The sequence below is a fragment of the Acinonyx jubatus genome, chromosome A2, assembly GCF_027475565.1.
Source record: "Acinonyx jubatus isolate Ajub_Pintada_27869175 chromosome A2, VMU_Ajub_asm_v1.0, whole genome shotgun sequence".
NCBI classification, from domain to species: domain Eukaryota; kingdom Metazoa; phylum Chordata; class Mammalia; order Carnivora; family Felidae; genus Acinonyx; species Acinonyx jubatus.
Genome location: NC_069383.1, coordinates 4,369,110 through 4,391,800, shown reverse-complemented (window position 1 = coordinate 4,391,800; position 22,691 = coordinate 4,369,110).

Genomic DNA, 22,691 nt, shown 5'->3' with positions numbered 1-22,691 from the left:
AGATTCTGTGTCTCCCTCTCTCTCTGCCCCTCCCCTGCTCATGCTCTGTCTCTCTCTGTCTCAAAAATAAATAAACGTTAAAAAAATATTTTTTTTTTTAAAAACCATTTTACTTATTTTTGAGAGAGGGAGCGAGAATGAGTGGGGGAAGAGCCAAGAGAGAGGTGGGGGTGGGGGTGGGGACAAAGAATCTGAAGCAGGCTCTACGCTGATGACAGAGCCCTAGCCCGATGCGGGGCTCGAACTCATGAACCATGAGCTTGTGACCTGATCCGAAGTCAGACGCTCAACCACCTGGGCCACCCATGTGCCCCCAGCCTAGTTTTTATCTCTTTGACATACAACCAACTGGAGGAAATGGCAGGATATCTCTTCTTCTTCTGTTTTTTTTTTTTTTTTTCCATATACTCTACATACATTCTCATTATGTTTACACATCATCAGGGAGCTACAAATTCCTGAAGCAATTGTCAAGCATGGCACGGGCTCAGTGCCTGCTAGAGCTGCAGCTCCCCCCATGTCCTCATTCCCAAGATCACGAAGGCTCAGAGCTGGAGTAGCAGTAAGGCCAGGAGGGGAGGAGGTGATACTGATGGGCTGCAAGGGCAGAAACTCGGTCTCGGTCATGACTTTATTCCTCCACCCTTAGTGGTAAGTGTCCAGGCAAACGGTACAGATGACAGACACATCTTACTTTCCGTAACTCATTCCACAAATGTTCACCAAGCTCCTGCTGTGCTGGGCGCCGCGCTCGATCTGCTGCAGAAGAAACATGCAAACAGGACCGTCACCGATGCGGGGGGGAACAACAGTAGGTCACGGAACAGGACTCGAGGTGCCGAGCGCTTGACTGCAGGACAGGGGATCCTGCGCCCAGGTCTTCCCGGCCCCGGAGGCAGGGCTGGAGCCTCTCCGGTGATGGGTAGCGCAGTGGGCTGGACTGTGCTCCAGCAGCAAGGTCGCCAGCTCTGGACGCCAGAACTACGGGGGCTTCTCCGGCTGTCCCTTCAGAGCGGCTCTCGCTGTTGACTGCGGTCATAACAAACCATCGGTTAACCTGGCTTGAGGTTAGCTCTCCCTTTCTGTTTCTCCTCAGTTTTCTCCTCTTCCAGTGTTCCCTCCTTTTCCTAAGCAAGGGCTCAAGAAAGGAAGAAATCGACAGAGAGAAATGACACGCGTTGGTGAGGGGTTTTCTGTAAATTACGTTTGTTAAAGCCCAGCCTTTCCGTAGCCTATTTAATGAATTCCGCTGAGGTCATTTTCAGTCTTCAAGTTCCTTCCCATTTCTTGTATTTCAAAAAGTGAGAGGTTAATTTCTTTCTTTTTAAAAATTAATAGCAACTAATTGGATCTACGATAAAGGCAAAATGGAGCCAATATTCTTACGAATTGTTGGCATGGATCTCTTCTGGGGAAAATGTGCAGAAGAACTAGGACAATGAGGTATGTTTTTTAACCCCGCTTTTTGTCATGGGTTCTCACTGCACAAAATTTACATATGGGCATGCAGCTGTGACCAGAGAATATGTTGCCAAACAACAAAGGAGCTTGATTTTTTTAATGTCTATTTATTTATTTATTTATTTAATTATTTTGAGAGAGAGAGAGAGAGAGAGAGAGAGCAAGTGGGGGAGGAGCAGAGAGAGAGGGAGAGAATATGCATACATATGTATGTATGTATATAATTAATACATGTTTTTTTAAAATTTTAAAAAATGTTTTTTTTACTTTTGAGACAGAGAGAGACAGAGCATAAGCAGGGAAGGGGCAGAGAGAGAGGGAGACACAGAATCCGAAGTGGGCTCCAAGCTCCGAGCTGTCAGCACAGAGCCCAACGCGGGGCTTGAACCCGCAGATCGCGAGATCATGACCTGAGCCAAAGTCAGACGCCCAACCGACTGAGCCAGCCAGGCACCCCAATATATGTTTTTATATATTTATTTATATATTTAATTTTAAAATTTTTATTTATTTTCCCCAGCCTTATTGAGTTATAGTTGACTCATCACATTGCACGGTTTAGGGCATTGATTTGATACATTTATATTTTGCAAAATGATTATCACCACAGCGCAGCTGACACCTCCATCATGTCACATAATTATCATTTATTTTTCACGGTGAGGACCTTTGAAATGTACTCTCTTAGCAACATAAGAGCATATGATGCAGTATTATCAGCTGGAATCACCCTGCTGTCCATCAGGTCTTCAGAATCTGTTAATCTTGTCAGTGCAAGTTTGTCTGCATATATTTTCGATGTCGGCTTAAAATCTTGCTGAGACCATATTATTAAAGGTAAAACATTCATCTTCTCAAAAACTAGGTTTGAGAGCTAAGTTATGGGATACATAGGAAATAGCTTTGCTTTTGAGCTGGCCTGCATGTTTCCTTAGTTAAATCCTGGCTAGTCTCCCTTGCCCAGTGGTTATGAGTTCAGCCTTTGATACCAGACAGCCTGGATTCTCAGTCTTTATTCCCCTCTCAGCAGGCATGGCCTTAAGTTTCCTTATCTGCAAGCCACTTGCAGATTTACGGGACAATAAATGATAGCCTGAAGCATGTAGCTCAACCCCTGGCATTAAGAATGATTTGGTAGCTGCCTTTGTTACTGGTTTCATTTCTTTATCATTATTATCCTTATGTATCTCAGCATCTCTCACTCCTTCAGCAAGTTTTTCCTGCCCTCAGAATTCTTAACAGCAGGGTGACCCCGTGTTTCTCTTGGGTTCCACCTTTTTTTGAATTAAATATTTATTTATTTTGAAAGAGAGAGAGAGCAAGTGCGAGCAGGGGGAGGAGCAGAGAGAGAGAGAGGGAGAGAGAGAATCCCAAGCAGGCTCCGTGCTGTCAGCACAGAGCCCCGCGTGGGGCTCGATCCTACGAGCCGCGAGATCATGAACTGAGCCAAATTCAAGAGTCGATGCTTAACTGACCGAGCCCTCCAGGCGTCCCATGGAGTTCCATCTTCAAGGAACAGCTCAAAACAGAGACACTGAGAGGATTCCTGGTGCTGCTATCTGTAAAACTCAGACACCTCCTTATGGGGCGGCTCTGTTACTGTGCGTGTGTGTATCCTCACAGGAGTGTTGTAGGAGTGAAAAGTGTTGGTTGTAACATGACTGCTCAGATAGAGCTCGGGCCCCCCGTGGCTCTCCTCCCACCCACAAGTTCCTTCGCCTGGGAATTTCCATCTTCTGGCAATATACTTTTGAGATGTAGCATCACAGAAGCACATCGCCAGTATTTTATCCCGAAATAACCCTGTCTGAACTTGAAGCCAACAGCCCCGTTCCCAATCGCCTTCTCCTCCTGAGTTCACGACGGAGCCCGTTTCATCCACCTTTCCCCAGTGGCGGGTTTCTAGAATTCTCCCCACTTTGATTTTCTAATTAGTCTTTACTGCAGAATTGGCCTAAGTGAAACAGAGGGCATGACCTTTTCTCACGACTCGGGAACGATGTATCTACGACTGTATTCCAAGATGGCATCAAGTTCTGAGGAGCGTTGCCGACCTTACTGCCAAAGAATGTGGGGGCGTTAGTCGGCACTAACCATTGTCAACACATATCCTCTATTGTGACCTGCAGTTGATTTTTGGAACTTAATGCAGGCGCTTCGGTCAATGAGCAAGATGCTTTCTTGACCTGTGACATTTTTACTGGTCCCGATTCCACTTACTTATAACAACATCACCCTTCCAGTCATTCACACCACTCCGTGCTAACCTGATACTGAACCTAGAAACCCAAATAACCCCTCAAAGTAATGTCAGTGCCTTCGAATATTCCAGGACAGTGCTTCCCACATGAAAAATAAGTAAAAATGTACTGCCATACAACCAGCATATGAAAGCCTGTGCAAAAAATGAGGCGTTATTCATGGTGTAGAAGAATTCACTTTAGGAAAAAAAAAAACACCACCTCATTTTGACATTTTATCAAAAGCAGGTTTGAGTACATTCGTATGATTTGATGGATGTAAGAACATTACATTAGCACTCAACTTTCATGAGTATTTCCCTCCAACTAAATGAGAACCTTTCTGGGGCGCCTGGCTGGCTCAGTCTGTCGAGCATCCAACTCCTGATTTCAGCTCAGGTCATGATCTCGTGGTTTGTGGGATCGAGCCCTGTGTTGGGCTCTGTGCTGACCAGCCTGCTTGGGATTCTTTCACTCCCTCGCTGTCTCTGCCCCTTCCCTGCTCTCTCTCTCTCTCTCTCTCTCTCTCTCATAATAGTTTAAAAGTTTAAAAATTTAAATGGGAACCTTCCTCATTTCGGTCCTCAATGAGTCAGTACATCACTGGAGTAAATCGCCAGCCCCACACCAGGACCTCCAACGACAGTGGAGCAGGGCACAGCCTTGCTCTCCCCACCTCGCTGGCATCTGCCACTTTGTTCCCTTCGCTTGACTGTGGCCACAGTGTTTTCTCTGTCTCTTGAACACAGCACATGCATTTCCTTCTGCCGCCCCTGCACTTGTGATGTGCAGAATCACTCTTCTCCGTTCTTTGCAGGGACGTGTTCTCAGCATTCTGATCCAGCAGCAAATGCCAGCCCTTCCTCGGGGCTCTCCCTGTGCCTCTAATGTTAACTCCCGGCCCATTTAAACTCTGCCCCGTTTAATCACAATTCCGAGCCATAACCCTGACTTATTTTCTTCATGGAACTTTTCACTGAGATATAACCATACATCTTGTTTATTCCCAGACAGTGCCTGTTAGTGTCTGCTTTCCCGGTGAAATTAATTATTCTCAAAAGTGTTCTGGTTTAAGTACTAAATTATACAGAGATCATATTTATCACTTCTAGAAATATTTATGTATTTTTCCATATTATTCCTGGGTGTCTCTTCACTAGAATGTATGAACAGGGACTTTGTGCAGGCAATTATCTAGGCTCTGGGAAGACAACAGTGAATAAAAAAAAATCATAAGGACGCCATAAATATTTTTTTGGTAGAACCAATTAAATGAATGAATTGCAAGCTTTCATATAATGTGCTTGTGCACGGACACATAAATGGCCTTAAGTAGAAATTATGGTTCAGGTTTTAAGCCATAGTTATTCAAACTTACACTGCAAATACTATATAAGAAGGGAGAAAGTCACCCTCATTTGGAGGAGTGAGATTGCAAAGTAATTGTCAGAAAGTTTATTGAGAAAGAACTTTCTTTGGAAACGTTTCTCCTACTACACAGCACGAAGCTTCCTGAAGAGGCAGTGGCTTATCTATTAGGAGCTGAGGTCCCCTCAGCACCGTTGCCAACTTTTCCTTTTCGATATCTCGCTTTGGTCTATGACAAGTTATTCTAGAGAACCCAGGCAGCATTCTTGCAAAAAGCAATAATGCCTACTCTGTGGATGAGATATGCATCACAATCCCGAAAATCAGCAGAAAATTTCATCCTCCACGGAAAGATAAATATTAACATCGAGTGAAAAGGGGTCCAGTTTTTTTGTTTTTTTGTTTTCAAAATTATGCCAGGGCCCCTCCAGGCATTTTCCACCTTGATTTTGATTTGGGGGAACCTCAGTCACTTGAGAAGGGCAGTCTACATTGGCTCAGGATCTGGCCCGATAAAGGTGGAGGGCACGGTCGTTAATTTGCACCCCACAGTTTATATTCCTTATATTATTAAACGGACACGGCGGGCAAGAGAAGTGTGGTGCATGTTTATTATTTGGGGGCAGAGTTTGTTCAGCACCGAGGACAGTAATATGGGGGGGGGACCCCAAGGCTAGCCTTTGTAAGTGGAGCATTTGTGTGAATTAAAGAACAGATTCTCCTCTGAGGAGATAAACTGGAAAAAAAAAAGCTGAAGCTGTGTTTCAACCTCCATTTTTCCCCTTGGCTCAGAAACTTAGGGCAGGGTACCATCTACTCTCCTTCATGTGGAGGCCCTTAGAAATGGGCACACATTAGATAGTGGAGAATTTCAAGTTCAGTGGTGCGTAAAACTGATTGAAATCAAAATCTGCCCTGGTAACAACTTCGATCTGCACTTAGTTCTTTCCTACTGCAGGGACGGCCATTCCCATCCGTGTCCCAGACAAAGCATCATCAGTCTGGAGGTAGGAACTTGCAGGAGACCATTGCTCCCAGTCTTAGGGTGAGAACCGGTCAGGTAAGTCACGTGATCATAGGTATTTTTAAAAGCAACATAGGCCTGAGAACAGGGGAAAGCTAAGTGATCTGAATCCCAGTAAGAGACAAGCCCTTCCTAGAAAAGAAAAGAAGCTCTGATTACTTTTATCCTTGGCACAGTTCTCTCTACCTCAGAAATAGTAGGATGTTTTACCCAAACGTCTTTCAGCTTTTCATCACAGGATGGAATCCGGGGGATTCCTGGTCGCAGCGCGAACCCACCCCCCTCCCCCACCTCTTTCTCACGGGCCCTTCACTGAGAGCCCACAGTAGCAGCACCAAGGGCCCCAGCCCCGTAGGCTGCACAGAACCTTTCCTGAGTACGTGGCAGGGCCCTACTGAAGACTTCAGGTGGCGCGGACCGAGAGAGATTCCCAAGGCATCACAGGCCTTTGCTGAAGGCAAGGCAGGAAGCAGCCAAAGCCTGATCGTAGCCGGATGAAAAATACATCTCCGTCTCCCGAGGGTCAGGAAGCCGGCTGCTGGCTGGTAAATCCTAGAGAGATGCTCAGATTCTTACCAGTTCTCAGACCCTAAGGCTTGCTGAAGGGGAAGCCTCCACCCTGCTCTCCAAGTATTGGAAGCCAGGGGGAACTGAATCCAGTTAAAGCTGCCACAAAGCCCACACGCAACCCCATTACAGATGTCGGATTCAGCTTCTAAGCCTTTTCCGAAGGGCAAATATTACGTATTAACTTCTCAGTTATTCTTCCACCTAGAATGTCCAGCATGAAACTGTAACAACTAAAGAGGCAAACGAGGAGGCAAGAGAGTGCGATCCATCATCAGGAGGAAAAAACTCGTCATAGAATCAGACCCAGAGACATCGATTACGGAATTAGCAGGCATGGGCTGTAAAGTAATCCCAGTAACGGTGTTCGAGGATTTGAGGGGGAAAGACGCTTCAAAGAGCATGCGATGAACACGGACAGAAGCTGGTCTGTGCCGGAGAACGGAGAAATCTATAAACCCATGATCAGAGTAAGAGCTTCTCGGCGCGCCTCAGGGTAACCGAAGAGAGCACAGGTCATATAGATCTAGGGGCTTTGGACATACAGGTGAACCAACTTGACCTGACCCACCCCAACACGGCACACAAGCTACGAGTGTATCCAGAAACGTTTACCGCCACCAACCACGTGCTGGGCCATCAAATCAGTCTCGCTTAGTTTTAAAAGAGTGACATCACAGGAAGTGCCTTTGCTTGAGACCCTCAGGGACCCGGGGAACAAGTGCCAGGCGAGAAACCCTGTGCACCTGGGGCGCTTCCCACTGGCTGTTACTGCTAAACCGCCTGTGTCGCAGAGTAGAACCAGGAGGCGGCCGAGACGTGACCCCTTTATGGGAGCCCCACTTAAAACAGGACCCCGGCTCCCAAGAGTGCCAGTGAGCTGCCTGGGTTGCCTGCCGATATCGGCCAATCAGGAGGAGGTGCTCTTTTTCCTCTTCCCTCATTAGCATATTGGACGGGAGTGGGAACCCGAGGGAAACCCTTTCTGTATAAGCAGGGCCCCCCTCTGCCCCCGGAGGCCAGCCTGACTGATCCGTGTTGGTGCTGGGGCTTCCTTGGGCTCTGCTGCAGCCCCAGTAAAGCGTGGCCTGTGCCTTTGATTTTCAGGTCCTGCGACACTCTGACAGCAAATGTTAAAAATCATCGATGATATGATGTCTAGAAGAGCTCAAGTGGGAAATTATGCAACAGCAACAACAACAAATCTGTGATTCAAAGGGATATTACAAAGGATGTTAGAGAATATTTAGAGCCTGCTTGACAACGAAAACAACATATCGAAATGCATATGCAGCCTGAGACAGTGTGAGAAAGGAAGTTTATGGTCCTGTGCATGCAGATCATTGATTTCTTGCTTCTTCCCTTTTCCTACAAACATCCGTGTCCAGAAGGTACAGATAATTAGGGTAAGAGCAGAGATCAATGAAATAAAGACCGGACAAATGATAGAATCAACAAGAACAAAAAGGAGGATACGCTGAAAAGACCTACAAAACCGAGGAGTCCCAAGCTAGATTAATCAATAAAAAAAAGAAAATAAGGTGCAAATAATCAGTATGAGAAAACTTTTTTGTGTGTTTTTTTCATGTTTATGTATTTTTGAGAGAGAGAGAGAGAGACGGGGTGTGAGCGGGGGAGGGGCAGAGAGAGAAGGAGACACAGAATCCCAAGCAGGCTCTAGGCTCCGAGCTGTGAGCACAGAGCCCGACGCGGGGCTCGAACTCACAGACTGTGAGAACATGACCTGAGCCGAAGTCGGATGCCCAACCGACTGAGCTGAACGTGCCCAAAACGTGTGCATTTTATTACATGAAAATCATACTTCAATAAACACAAAATGAAGCAATTATGGAAAGGGTATCTCCGACCATGGGAACTGCTTCCTGAGCACATGGCTGGCACTTAGCAATCCTGTGTGTATGCCGCTTTCTTAACCACTGCCACATTAATGGTGACAAGAAACACTTCACATTTGGGATAGGATTCGCAAACTCTGAGAGAGTAAACAGCGTACTCTAGGCTTTAGAAAGCGCGTGGCAACATCAGGACTGAAACTCAAGTTTTTTCGCCTCTTAGTTTCTGCTTTTCCCAACAAGAATACTTTGCTATCCTTACCTTAGGAAAGCCCTGACGTAATGTTGCTTGTTTCGTCCTGAACCTCTGAACTTCACTGGCTCGTAATTGGAATGATTATAATTTTATAGCAATGCATGCATTTGGAATTCTGACTTAATTAAGAGTCACCCGATGATCTGAATTAGAACGTTTTCCTTGCCTTCAGTCTCGGGCTTTGGAGCACCACCATCTGGATGGATGCTTCCATATGCCCCCATAGCAACGTAAGCTTCCCTCCGCCGCGATGTCCAGTCCATGGCCCCCGCTTTTCTGTTTCTACGTCTGCCTCTGTCCATCATTAGTCTCAGAGCTTTCCTGTGTGTGGGTAGAGGAGAAATTATTTCTTATTCATCTTGTATCCCAGGCTTATTATAGTGTGTGGCACTCAAATACTTAATGAATAAACACGTAGGGCAAATGCCTCAGGGGAAGCTGGCACCTCCTGGTCCGCCTTATGTCACCACAACTGCATCGATACATTGATTAATAGTTTGTCTGGAAGTGGCACCTGGGTGGCTCAGTCAGTAAGCGTTGGACTCTTTGGCTCGGGTCATGATCTCACAGTTCGTGAGTTTGAGCCCCGAGTCGGGCTCTGCACTGACAGTGTGGAGCCTGCTTGGGATCCTCTCTCTGTCCCTCCCCCACTTATGTGCTCTCTCTTTCTCAAAATAAATAAATAAACTGAAAAAAATTAATTTGTCTGGAAGGAAAGGTCCTTTATGATGCAGTTGATGATATTAAAAGTAATATTTTCATTGTGCTATTAAATGTAGCATTGTTCAGTTTGCTTGCTTATTGGCCAGTATCCGCACGGGGCAGAGATTGTATGGAGATAAACATCTATAGTGGCTGGAACAGTCTTGAACGTATTATAGTAGCTGCTTAGTTTGTGAAATGAACAAATGTGTTTCTACGCTTCTATAACACAAGTACAATTCTGCAAACTTCCCCGTCTTTCTCTGAATTGATCCTGGTTTCTGTATCTTGTTAATGCTCCCTTCTTTACCCAAGGCATTGTCTTCCATTTTGGAGTAAGATTTTAGGGTGTGCTTTTTACATATGGTCCTCATTACACAATTATTCTTATTTATGGTATAACATAGATATTAGCCGTTTTGTATATGCATAATCAGCTTTTCCAGCACTATTTATTCAATAGCTTAGCATTTCTTTGATTTGTAGTGTCATTTACCAATGTTCTGTATATTAGCAGACAATTGTGTGTTCTTTATTCTTTCCTGTTAGCTATGTTGGCATTGATATCATAGTGTTTGAATCACTGTTTAAAATTTTTTTTTTACATTTATTTATTTTTGAGAGACAGAGAGAGACAGAGCACAAGTGGGGGAGGGGCAGAGAGGGAAAGAGACACAGAATCCGAAGCAGGCTCCAGGCTCCGAGCTGTCAGCACAGAGCCTGACGCGGGGCTCGAACCCACAAACTGTGAGATCATGACCTGAGCTGACGTCGGACACCCAACTGACTAAGCCACCCAGGCACCCCAAATCACTGATGTTTTATAATGTTTGATACCTAGTAAGACATTTTTTCCCTAAATATTTTTAAATATTTATTTATTTATTTACTTGCGGCAGAGAGAGAGAGAGAGAGAAAGAGAGAGAGAAGGAGCAGGAGCAGGGGAGAGGAAGAGAGAGAAGGAAAGAGAGAATCTTAAGCAAGTTCCATGCTCACCAGGGAGCCCTAAGTGGGGCTAAATCTCACAACTGTGAGATCATGACCTGAGCTGAAATCAAGAGTCAGATGAACGTTTAAATGCCTGAGCCACCCAGGTGTCCCAAGCAAATTTTTGTTTTGTTGAAACTCATTTGTCCTCTTTTTCCATTTTACTAATTTATTATCTAATACATCTGCCCTATTTTTATTTTTATTTTGTCAAGTTTATTTATGTTTTGAGAGAGACAGAGGCAGTGCGAGTGGAGGAGGGGCAGAGAGAGAGGGAGAGAGAAAGAATCCCAAGCAGGCTCCCTGCCACCAGCACAAAGTCTGACATGGAGCTCGAACCCACGAGTTGTGAGATCATGACCTGAGCCAAAATCAAGAGTCGGATGCTTAACCGACTGAGCCACCCAGGCGCCCCTGCCCTAGTTTTCAAAGCTTATTTTAAGTTTGTAATTTCTCAAGACATTTACTTTTAGTGTTTTTTCTTAACGCCCGGATTCCCCCTTTCCGACCCTACTTCGGAGGACCGTGATAAGGTACTCTTCACGTCATTCAGTTCCTAATATTTCATAGTTTCCTGTGTGGGTAACTTACCAACTCATGAGTGGTTTAACAGGGCTCACTTTCAAGTTTATGTGTGTTGCTGATTTCTGATTACTTGAAGTTTGGCTCTGAGATTCTGATCTGAATGCATATCACTTACAATCCCTGCAGGAGATGAACACCACCTTCAGGTGAGTAACTCAGGACAGTTTAATGAGAAGGCTGTACACACATGTGTGAGCAGGGTTTTAGGAAACCAGGAGGGGAGAGTGGAAACACTAAATTTAGCACCAACAGGAAGCCATTACCACTCTCAGAACTGAAGGTTTGGGAGAGGAAAAGCTGAACAGAACAGAGAGAGGGGCTCCTGTAGGAGCTGTTGTCTTGGGGGAGAAACTTCTTCAACCTACAGCAACCCATCACTGAGGAATCCAGAGAATAAGTCTTCCTTTTTCACTCTGTTTCCCCATCCAGTCTCCTGCCAATACTTCCCATCAGTCGAACCAACCAGAGCCCGATGGCAAGGGAACCACAGAGGAGGTCCCTGTAGCACTACCCTCCTACCCCCCAGGTTCCCTGCGCATGGAAGAAAGTCAGAGAATGGAGTTGGATGGTGTAACAGAAGTGTCCAGGTCTCCTTGGGACCTTCTCTTACCTTCCTCTCATTCAAGTAAAAATAACTATGTTCCCAACATAGGGAACAACAAAGTTCCATGAGCCGTGCTATCATTAAGGAGTGATGTCAATACCAGAAGACTAAAATATTAGCCAAGCCACCACCTGTCTTCTTAATAAAGTCAATGGGGGGTAAAGATGGAGAAAAATGAATGAATAACAAAAGCCATAGCTAATCGATCTCTGGTTTTGGATTTGTCAGGATGCCTAAGTTGATAATTATAGCTGTCATTTTTCACTATGAATTTCATGTTCCCTTTATGCCCTTTCAGTACCTTAGCTGGATCGGGTTCTTTGCCTGGTGAAGTCTTTCAAACTTTCCTTCCTTTATGTTCCAAATCTCTGGTGTTCCCGGCTTAACGGGGCTGTTGCAGTGTTCCATTGACCAGGACTATTGGCAAAGGAGACCGTGTCACTCAGTGGCTTCCCTGAGTTCAGACATTGTCTTCCTTGTTTCCGTGTGCAGCAATAAATTGATCTTCCCTTGGTTTGGCTGGGCAGTCCTTTTATGGCTATTGACTCGGCAGTGCAAGGGGACCGCTCTGGGCAGGCATCGGCTTGCAATTCATCACCATCCTCTCTCTCTCCCTTGGACACTGGGGCCAATCCATCCTCAAGTTGGGAGGACAAAACAATGTCTTTTGTGGGTTATTTGTGGTAATAATGATGAGTCCACTTTCTTCTCCACCTATTTGTTCGAGACTCGTGCATTCTAGCTATGGGGAAATGGCACTATATGTCACCTACTAAGATTAGGGTTTTCAGTAGGGCAGGCTACCTTTTTATTAAGCCACCTGCGTCTGGGTGCTGGACACATGGTATAGGGTCTGTGAATTTGATGGGCATGAGCTCATTGCTGCACTTTCTTTGGTGTGATGAGAATCCCTGGCTAGAGGCAATGTTGTGTGGGATACCATGGCAATAAGTAAGGCATTTGGTGAGCTCACAAGTGAGGGTGGTGCAGAAGTATGGTGGGTAGCAAAGGCAGACTCATATCCAGAGTAGGAGTCTTCCCTTGTGATGATGAACAGCCACACCCTCTGTATGGAAAGACTTGAATATAATCGGCTTGACACCAGGTACCAACTGGTCTCCGTGGAAAGTAGGACCAGATCAGAGGCTCAACACTGACCTCTGCTCTCAGAAGCGTGGACACTTAGCAGGGGGCATGCTTGGTGAGGAGAAGTCCATGGTTGTCAAAACTTCTTTATACACATCCTCAAGGGCAATCAACAGTGTGGGTCCAGAAAGAAACACTGATTGTTGCAAGATGCTTCATCTTCTCTACGTGATGATTGAGAGCCGACGTATTGGATGGTCTCTGGTGGGGCGTTTCAGTGGGAAACCAGAGCCTTCCTAACGATGCCCATTCCAAGAGGTTTACCTGTATACCCTTCTTTCAGACTTCCTTGTCACACATCTTTTGAACTTGTTATTTCCAAGTTTTTGAGTGGTCTCTTCCCGTAAATTAGGGGTGTTCTCTCTAACTCAGGCTGTCTCCCATTACACATAAATGCACTATCACATTGACTTCCTGGATTCTGCCCACTGGGAGGATTTTCCTTCCCTGCTGTATTTTATAGCCATCCCTGTTCGGGGCTATAGAACTTTTGGCTGGTTATGTGTGTATTATGCAAACCCATCTGTAAACCAGGGCTACCCTTTTTGTTAGCTTTTCATAGGGAACCCCCATGAGGCCACAGTTGTGTGTTAAGGGCAAAGCATTATAGACAGCAATAGGTTTATGTACCGGGTGAGTGAACAACCTGGCTAGTTATGCAGTTATTTTGTGCCTGTTCTGATATATACCATTTCCAAATGGATAATTGAAGATCATTATTAATCTCCAATGTTATGATTTGGTAGATCAGAAAAACATAGTTATGATGGACAGTTTGGGTTTCACAATTAATTGGTGCCTTATGGTAAAGCATTAAGTTTCTACCAGGGTCAACAGGCGACCAGAAACTGCTTACCAAATTGAGGATAGCTGTTGGCAAGACAGCATGGCTCCCTTCGAAGCTCAGGGGACTACGTGGTGATTCTTGCATTAGGATTTGTCAGAATCTCTATAAAATACGTCATCTGTCCGTCCCACAGGAATTACCACCGCATATGTCGGCACACAGCCCCAAGTGACAATGCCACCAGAACCCGTTGCCTGGACCTGATACAGTGGTCTAGGCTGTAGACTTTCTTGCACTTTACTCTCCGCCCTGAACCAGCCTTCTTAAAGTTCACTCAATAATTATATTTAGGAGCATGCCTACGTGGCCTAGATGCAGCCTGCAAAAAGTGCATCGAGAGCTGTGTCAGAGTCTTTGAAGTGGGGCCACAAAATGAGGCGACATCTCTCTCACTTTAGGGGCCATTCTGACATAGCTCAGCTACTGCCTCTAGAAACCTTGCCAGTGTGGTAAGTCTTTAACTTGCGTGAGATTTATCTCTCACCTTCCCTTAGGCTTGCTGCTTCCCATCAGTCCGGTGCTATCTGGGTAACATGATACTTGACGAGATGTTAAGACATTCAAGTTCCTTCTGGTCTGTCTTACGAAAAAGCAGGAGGGGTCGGCACAGCCATGAGGTAGGATCACGACGATGTGCTGATGCTTGATCCACATGAGACACCTTGTTTCCGATCACCTTTGCTGATAGGAATGCCAGGCCAACATTCTGGGTGTGGGACTGTGTTGGCTTCCTTTGGTGAAGATGCCACATTTAGAACCACAGCCACAGTGGACGTCGTCACCTGATTAGGGGTGCAGTGACCACGGTCATTCCATAGGACTCATCCGGTGTTCTCACCATTCAAACAGGAAAGGCAGGAGGAGACGTGGAGTTCTCCTTACCCTGCGGGCTCTGGTAGCATTGATGCCTAAGGCGTGTGGTGTTGCTGTTGGTTTACAATTTTGGCGAAGGAAAGGCAGCTCCCAGAGCTTTCTGTTGCCTTTTTCTACTATAGTCTTCCTCATTTCACAGGTCAGGGAATCAGTGTGGGGATTCTGCCAGTGATGAGGCATCCTTACTCTCAATATGTATCCCAGGGCTGGGGGAGTACGCACAGAATGTGTCCGTTGTTCCACTGGACTCCTTGTGGTAAAGAGTCCGACTGAGACCATCTGTTGCTGGACTTTCATAAACCCTCCTGGGGGAAACATTCATTAGCTTACCTGACAATTAGCATCGGTCCAGAGCCAGATGCTAATAACCTCCAGAGGCTTCTTTGTCTTGCCTTTTGGCCAGTAAGTATCCATCATTGTGAAATGGCTTCCAGGCTCACCTGTGAGGTTTAGAGATCGTTTCCTGTATGTTCTTGTGACCACACATGTGGAGGAGGCCAGGAGAGGCACCAGAGAGAGTTCAGGGTATACTGGAGTGGGGGCGACCTTGATGGAGCGTCCCTGGTGGGAGACCATTACCGGGCTTGCCTCTCGCTGGCCCATCCAGGCGGTCTGACATTTCAGGGGGGCTCATGCCCCTCCCCACACCACACAGAGTGTCAGCCAGGCGGGCAGGTGCTTTGGGCATTTGTGAGCACAGGTGAAGGAAGAGACAGATGGACAGGACTGGAGCTGAAGGAGAAAGAAAGGACCTAGAGCGCGGGGCTCTGTCCACAACGAAGCACTGAGCGATGGGAAGGGCAGGGGCAGCAAAGACAGAGGAGCCAGAAAGAGTAGAGCCGGAGGGGAAGTCATTTTGTTTGTTTGAGAACATGCGCTGAATGATGAGGGAGAATTTTGGAGGAGATAAAAAGGGACATGACAAGTGTTATTAGGGTGTAGAAGCTAGATTACCCCTAATGACCTTTGAGAGTTGCCAGGAGGGACTGAAGTTAATTTTAACTAATTTACCTCCTGTTTGTACTATATAATAATAATAATGATAAACATTAATTAATAATAATTTATTAAACATTATTATTATCATTATTATCATTATCATATATGTGATAGAGTCCTTCTGGTGTGAACCACAGGGGTCATGGCTTCAATAGCCACAAGCGACTGTTTCTAGGTCCCCGCCTGGTTCTAGGTCCTCCCTGAGAGCAGGTTTCCCTCCGGGGGAGAGGAGACCCCACGGGGGAGGGGGGGACGTGACCGTGTCACCACAAGCAGGATGCTGGACACCGGAGCCAAGCTCTGCAGACGTCCCAGTTAGGCGCGCATGTTGTCCTTCCTTCCCCCCTCCACCTTCATTTGCCAAAAACTCTGAGTTGGTGAAAGGGGTGGCTCTGACCGGCTCGCCCCGCTGTGGAGCCTAGAACTGGCCACCAGGAGGCAGTGTTGCCTCTTCTCAGATGCAGGGTGAGAAGGCCCCAAGTGGGAAGAAGAGCCAGGAAGGCTGGATTCCAGATTAGTACAGATAATAGAGGGAAAGAAGAGACAAGGGAGCAGGGATGCGAGGTAAGTGCTTGCATGGAGTGTGGGGGGAGGTGAGGCCAGAGAAAGATGGAGGCCAATTCAGGCTTTGGTTAAGCCTTCTGATTTAATGAGTCCTGATCTCATCTGTGACACCCACCCCCCACCCCCCGTAGGCAGGTGTTTAGCTGGTTTACCAGAAAACGTCTGGTGTGGAGTGGTTTAGCGGAGCGAGTTCCACGAAGGCAGGCCTGCGGTCTCCCCGTCTTTCTCTCAGTGTCCAGAGCATGTCTGACTTGTAACAAGCCGTCCAGAGAGTGCCTTAACAAGGCATCTGACCCTTGCTGGGTGCTGCCTGTGGAGGCACAGGTGTTCGGACCAACCGTGCACCCTCCACCAAGCGCCCCAGCTCCCCGTGCGCGAGGCCTCCCTCACAGATGTGGGACCTGGTTCTCCCGAAGGCTGGGCTGCAGTCACGGGCACACATGAATGAAAGCAAGAAATGGCCATAACTGAGAAATACAGTCTTCTTTCAGTAGGTGAGACCTCACAGGTAAAGGACGTGTCCTTTGTGAAGGCTCCTGGAGACTTGCCTGATGGACCTCAAGGCTGGATACAAACTTGCCGTGTAATCCATGGTCTAGACAGCTGCCTTCACGCTTAGTGAGGACACGCGCCAGCTGGCCATCAGAGGCTCGGTTCACGTTGGGCCTCCCCAGGTCTCCCTGACAGCCCTCAGGTGACCAGAATTCTAGATGGTACGATTCTTGTGTTTCATCCGTCTAGGCTGAGTCCTTGTTCAGTCTCCTCTTCAAGCTCCTGGCTTTCTTTGAGTCTGCAGAGTTGTGTCCTCTAGGTAAGCACACCATGGTAACCTTCCCATACTCCATAAAATCCGATAAAATTTTAGGTCTGTACCTTCCGTTCTTCTCAGTCTGGTCCTTTTCTATTTATTTATTTGTTTGTTTATTTATTTATTTATTTAGAGAGAGTACATGTGCAAGTGAGCAGGGGAGGGGCAGAGAGAGGGAGAGAGAATCCCAAGCAGGCTCCGTGCTGTCAGCGCAGAGCCTGATGCGGGCCTCAGTCCCATGCATCATGAGGTCATGACCTGAGCTGAAACCAAGAGTCGGACACTTAACCAACCGAGCCACCCAGGTGCCCCCAGTTCTCTTCTTCTGTCCCCACCCCCTCCCTCCATCAGCCACCATCCCATCTGGCCATCCCATCCATGCCAGAAACACCACCAGGTGCCACTGGCCACTCTCAGCTCCACTGCATTTTCCATCCCATTGTCTGTTTCACTGCCTTACTGACGTCATAGCTTCTTTTTTGCTTTTCTTTTCAGACATCCGTGATGTCTGAAATACTGGAATAGCTTATAACCTGCCATCTTACCAGCCTCCGTTTGTACGTTTCTAGCTCCTTCAACATTCTCTGCTCACCAAGGGCAGGAGAGATCTTCACATGCATAGTGTCTTTCATTGTTTGGCCACAAAGAACGCTCCAACAGACGTGAAATCGCTCCCTAGAGGAACGGCCCATAAGCTCTGCACTGGGAATAAGACTGGAACCCATGAAGACTAACTCGTCCAGGGATGTTTCTGTTTTGCTCTCTGGAGGACACATACAAATACCTACTTTAGGGAAAGCAGCTGTTTTCAGAGGCACATGCTTCCATAAAATCATCTCTTAAATACATGTAACATTTTAATATATGTAATCTCAGTCATATGAGGCAGGCAGAGCATATATTACTTTCCTAAGGTTTTAGCTATAAGATGAGAAGATTGAGTCCCAGAGGGGTTAAGTGATTGCCAAGGTCACGTAGCTAACACGTGGTAGCACTTGGCAGGAAATAGGGCTTTTCATTTTTCCCTGCATTGTCCTTTCTTCATTGTACCTCGCATCCCTTGACTTGTGGAGTGGATGATGGATCGATGTCTGCTCGTGGAGGCTGATAATGTGTATCTCTGACCCCAGCTTCAATAACTGACAGGGCCGAATCTTTTGAATTTGGGCTTAAGAAAGAAGACGCTAACTGGGGTGAAATTAGGTGGTTTAAAATGCATTTTGAGATACTTCACCTGGAGACACGGTACTGACAGGTAAATAGAACGAATGCGGAGAAACCTCTTCTCTGCCGATGAATAACACATTGCTTTTGGGCAAGTAGGTAAATTCAAGGAGATTGTCTTTCCCACCAGCTACACTTAAAAAGTTTAGTGCATGAATAATTGAGCAACTTCCTGGCACACTCAGTATTTATTTGTAAGCCTGCTCTGGGCAGAAAAAGAGAAAAAAAATATTTTGAAAACAAGTTTTGCATTAGCTAGGAGTTTATTTGTTTGCCAGAAGATTACATAATTACATTTGCAAAGGAACATATCGCTGTGTCTCCTTGTTTTCTTGTTGATGCACCAAGGGGAGGCATATGAGGCAAATCAGGAGGGAGAGGGTAAAAATCTGAGTCGGCGGGTGCACGCGCCCGCTGCTGATCAGAAGAGAACCTCCGGAAATCTGTTTGCACGTCGACTACGAACCTCATGAGAGTCCTACAATACCGTCATGTTAAGATCGTCTTTGCACCTGTCTTTTCTCTCCAGTTAGGCCAGTGGCCGGTCTACCAGGGGCACACAGCTTTACAGGAGGTGGTTGCTCAGTAATGGTTGAGTGAATATTTCCTATTCCACGACCCTCACAACGTCATCTTTTTTAAACTTAAGTTCGGGCATGTAAGAAGGAGAGAGCCTTATATGTGTTCTCGGTCCAGTGGGGATGGGGAAACGCCATCCAGAGAAAGCTTCTTGGGTCTGAGGAAGAGCTGAGGCTGAACTTGTGTGAGGGAGGAGAGCAGCTGCCGGGAACAAACCAAAAGATAGATTCTAGGGACATCAGCACCGGGGATCTGGGAAGTGGACGCATATTGTAAGCAAGGTGTCTGGTGTAGACCTGCAAGTCTCGCTGATCTTGCGTTCATTTCTTCCTTCACTGAATTAATGATTTCTCAACTCCTATGTGCTGGCAGTGTTGTGGCTGTGGGCATATGGCGGGGAGGGGAAGAGACACCCACATCTGCCCCAGGGGGGCTCGCACTCTGGGGCAAGGCGGATGGGAAACACGAGCAGGAGCGTGTGACGTAGTGTGACCGGAGACTGGATGGAGATTCCCATTGCCTGGGAACACGTGTGACCCAGGATCACGCAGTTACCTTTCTGGGGCCAGGGATTGAACTTGACCTCCTGAGACTACATTCCTCCCAGAAGAAACCATCGGAATCTCTGCCTTTATTTAACATCGATTCGAAAAAAACCCCCAAACTGCTTCATTTAAATAGCTTTAAGCAAATACGGCTTAGCGTTTCTTCATAGGAGGGCATTAAAATCCAGACCTGGTGCTAACTCGGGACTTTGCCAAGCAAACTGCAGCTGGGGGCGGGGGGGGGGGGGGGCAGACAGGAGAAAGCGGATGCTTATAATGTGCTTGGTCACCACACACGTTCTCTTCCTCTCGTCCTCTCACTCTCTTTCTCTCTCTCTCTCCACCTTGCATGCTGGCTCATACGCTTCCATTGAAAAAGTCAGTGCTTGGCTCTATTTTCTTGGTACAGGCATTTCCTGCAATTAGACAGACGTTGGCACGTTTGAGATTTTCCTTTACTCTGAATTCAGGTTTCCGCTAAGAATGGCAGATACAGAGATGGAGTAGAAGGCAAGTACGAGGCTTTCCTCTCCATCGTACTTCCTGAAAGAAATATTTGTGATTATTCTTCCTTCCTGCCACCCTCCTCCATTTTTTCTTTACCTTTTGGGCCTTCTCTGTACGCATGTACAGTTGTGTGTGCCCTGCCCTGAAGCTGTACCCTTGGTTCAGACACGGGCGTGGCTGGGAGAGACGGATGGGGCTTTGCCGTCCTGTTCCCCCAGCCTTTGGCTCCCGGTTCTGCCAGTGGCTCTTCTACCAGTTCAGCTGTGTCGGATGGCCCCTCGGTCTGCCAGGATGCCCTGTTTCTTCTTCTTGGCCCTTTGGGTCCAGGAAATGGTAACGCCTCCTTTGCTGCTGGTCCCTGGGTGTTTCAACTTTCTCTGGGAAGAGGAGGAGGAGGGGCGTGTGTGAGAAATTGTGCGTGTCTTCTTTGTAATGACCTCCACCCTCTACGACTGGAGAGGAGGCACGAGCTTGGAGCATTTGGGGAGCGGTGTGGTGTGGTGAAATTGGGGCAGGGGTGGGGGTGCGGGGCAGGGCAGCCCCAGGGAACAGGAGGTCACCCCTATGTCGCCTGAACTCACAGCCTGCTCTTAAGGCAATTTTCCAAAAGTTCTAGTTCCGTCTTGGAGAATGCCATTCACTCCGCTTTCTACTGAGTGAACGGAAGCAGAGAATGTCCTCCACCTGCCCGGGCAGAAGCCTGTTACTAAGAAAAGAATCATCTGAAGGAAACGATGCTCACTTTTCTGATTGAAAAAAGCATCAAGGTTCAATTTAGGCATCCACAATTCTATACTTACACTTTTCAAAAAAGAGAGCGAAATAAGTCGGTCAGAGAAAGATAAATATCCTATGATTTCACTCATACGTGGAACTTAGGAAACACAACAGATGAACAGAGGGGGAGGGAAGGAAAAATAAGACAAAAACAGAGAGGGAGGCAAACGCTAAGAGACTCTTAAATACAGAGGACAAACTGAGGGTTGCTGGAGGGAGGTGGGGTGACGGGCATTGAGGAGGGCACGTGTCGGGATGAGCACTGGGGGTCGCACGTAAGGGATGAATCCCTGGCTTTTACTGAAACCAATCCCTACACTGTATGTTAAGTAACTTGGATTTAAATAAAAATAAAAAAAATCCAAATTAAAAAATTAAAAACAATTTTAAAAAGTATCGTAACCTCTAAACAGTTTTTAAAGAGAGAGAAATCTTGCCCTTGTTTTTATGCTTTACCTTCTAAAATGTGGACTTTGAGTTAATCGTCAGATTTGTAGGACTATGGCACCAACTCCCGCCAGTAAGGTGAGCTCCTACGTTTGCTTCCCCGTGACGTTCTGAGCATCTCCTGGCTTTTAGAGGGTGAGAATAGGGTCGGGGAAGAACACTGGGAAGCATGAGGGTGATTTCATCGCCGCCTCTACTCTCCTTCTGGTGCTCCCAGCCCCTGACGGTTCTCACGGTGTCCCAATGGCGCTGACGGTGGGAAGGGTGGCTGGGAAGGCAGGAGTGGCAGTGGGGAGGGGCGGGGCACCAACTGTGTGAAGCGGGGATATTCAGGGTTGACCCTGAGCTGTTAAGCCTCAGAGTGGAGGTGACTTTGGCAGGGAAGGGGGTAAGAAGGGCGCAAGCAGGAGCGACGCAGGAGGACAAGAAGGCCGTTTGCGGGGAGCAGCATTACTCTGAGGTCAGACAGAGTGGTTTTACCCAGTTGGATTCCACGTCCGCCTGAAAGAGTTTCGTCACATCTCGAGCGGGCTCGGGGTACAGGCGTGCGTTCATGCAGGCTGCTGCCGAGCTTTGTCGAGTGCATGTTCATCAGCCACACGGCCCTGTGTGGTGGGAGTGGGGATGGCCTCGAGGATCCAGCCGCTGCGCGACAGAAGACGGTGGGGAGTTGACGGGGCTTGGGTCGCAGAAATTATCCTAGAAAACTGACATGCACTTAAGGTCTTACCTGAGACTATGTGAGTTGTATTATGTGCCCCATTTTGCGGAGGAGGAAACTGAGGCTCATAAGTAACTTGGCCTAAGTCTCTCGGTTAGCAAGGGTCAGAGTGAGAATTTGAATGCCAGCCTGGCTGATTCATGAGTCCCGGCTGTGTTCAGAGCCTCTAGGGGGGCCCTGAGCCTTGGCCCCGGGCAGGGGTGGGAGGGAGGCTGTCACATCATGCCCCCTGCTCCCCACCTCCCCATCCTCTGCCGGCCTCCCCCCTCCGCTATAGATTGGGAACTACCAATGAGTGATGTGAAATAGCCTGGTGACTCACTTCAGACAAGCTGGGTGTGGCCACAGAGAAAAGGGGGCCCCTTTCTTTAGTGAGATCAGTGAGGTGAGCTCTCGTTCTCTGCAGTGGGGTCAAGGATCCGCCCGTGCTTATCAGTGGAAGATGAGCCCAGGGCAAAGAGGGTGGGGGCGTGGCCCCCTCCACAAGGGCTGCCCAGCAGGGGCACCGGTCGGTCGATGGGACCCTAAGACCCAGCTGTGGTGGTTGGGGTAAAAATAGCTGCACCTTGGATGCCCAAGGAAACAGAACTAAAACGGGAGATGCCCGTGGGGCTTGGACAGGAAGTCCTCCAGATGACAGAGGGCTCCCGCTGGGGGTGGGGGCTGCTTCCCATGCCTCCTCCCAGAAAACAACTTCAGCTCAGGTCATGATCCCGTGGTTCGTGGGTTCGAGCCCCGCATGGGGCTCTGTGCCGACAGCTCGGAGCCTGGAGCTGCTTCAGATTCTGTGTCTCCCTCTCTCTCTGCCCCTCCCCTGCTCGTGCTCTGTGTCTCTGAAATGAACATGAAAGAAATTAAGAAAAAGAAAACATCAGATGATTTGGGTTGGAAGGGCTTTTCTGGTCTATTTATCTTCATGAAGTAGGTACTATTTCCCCCCTTTTGACAAATGTAGAAATAGATGTAGAATTATTACATGGGTTTTTTTTGTTTGTTTGTTTTTAAAG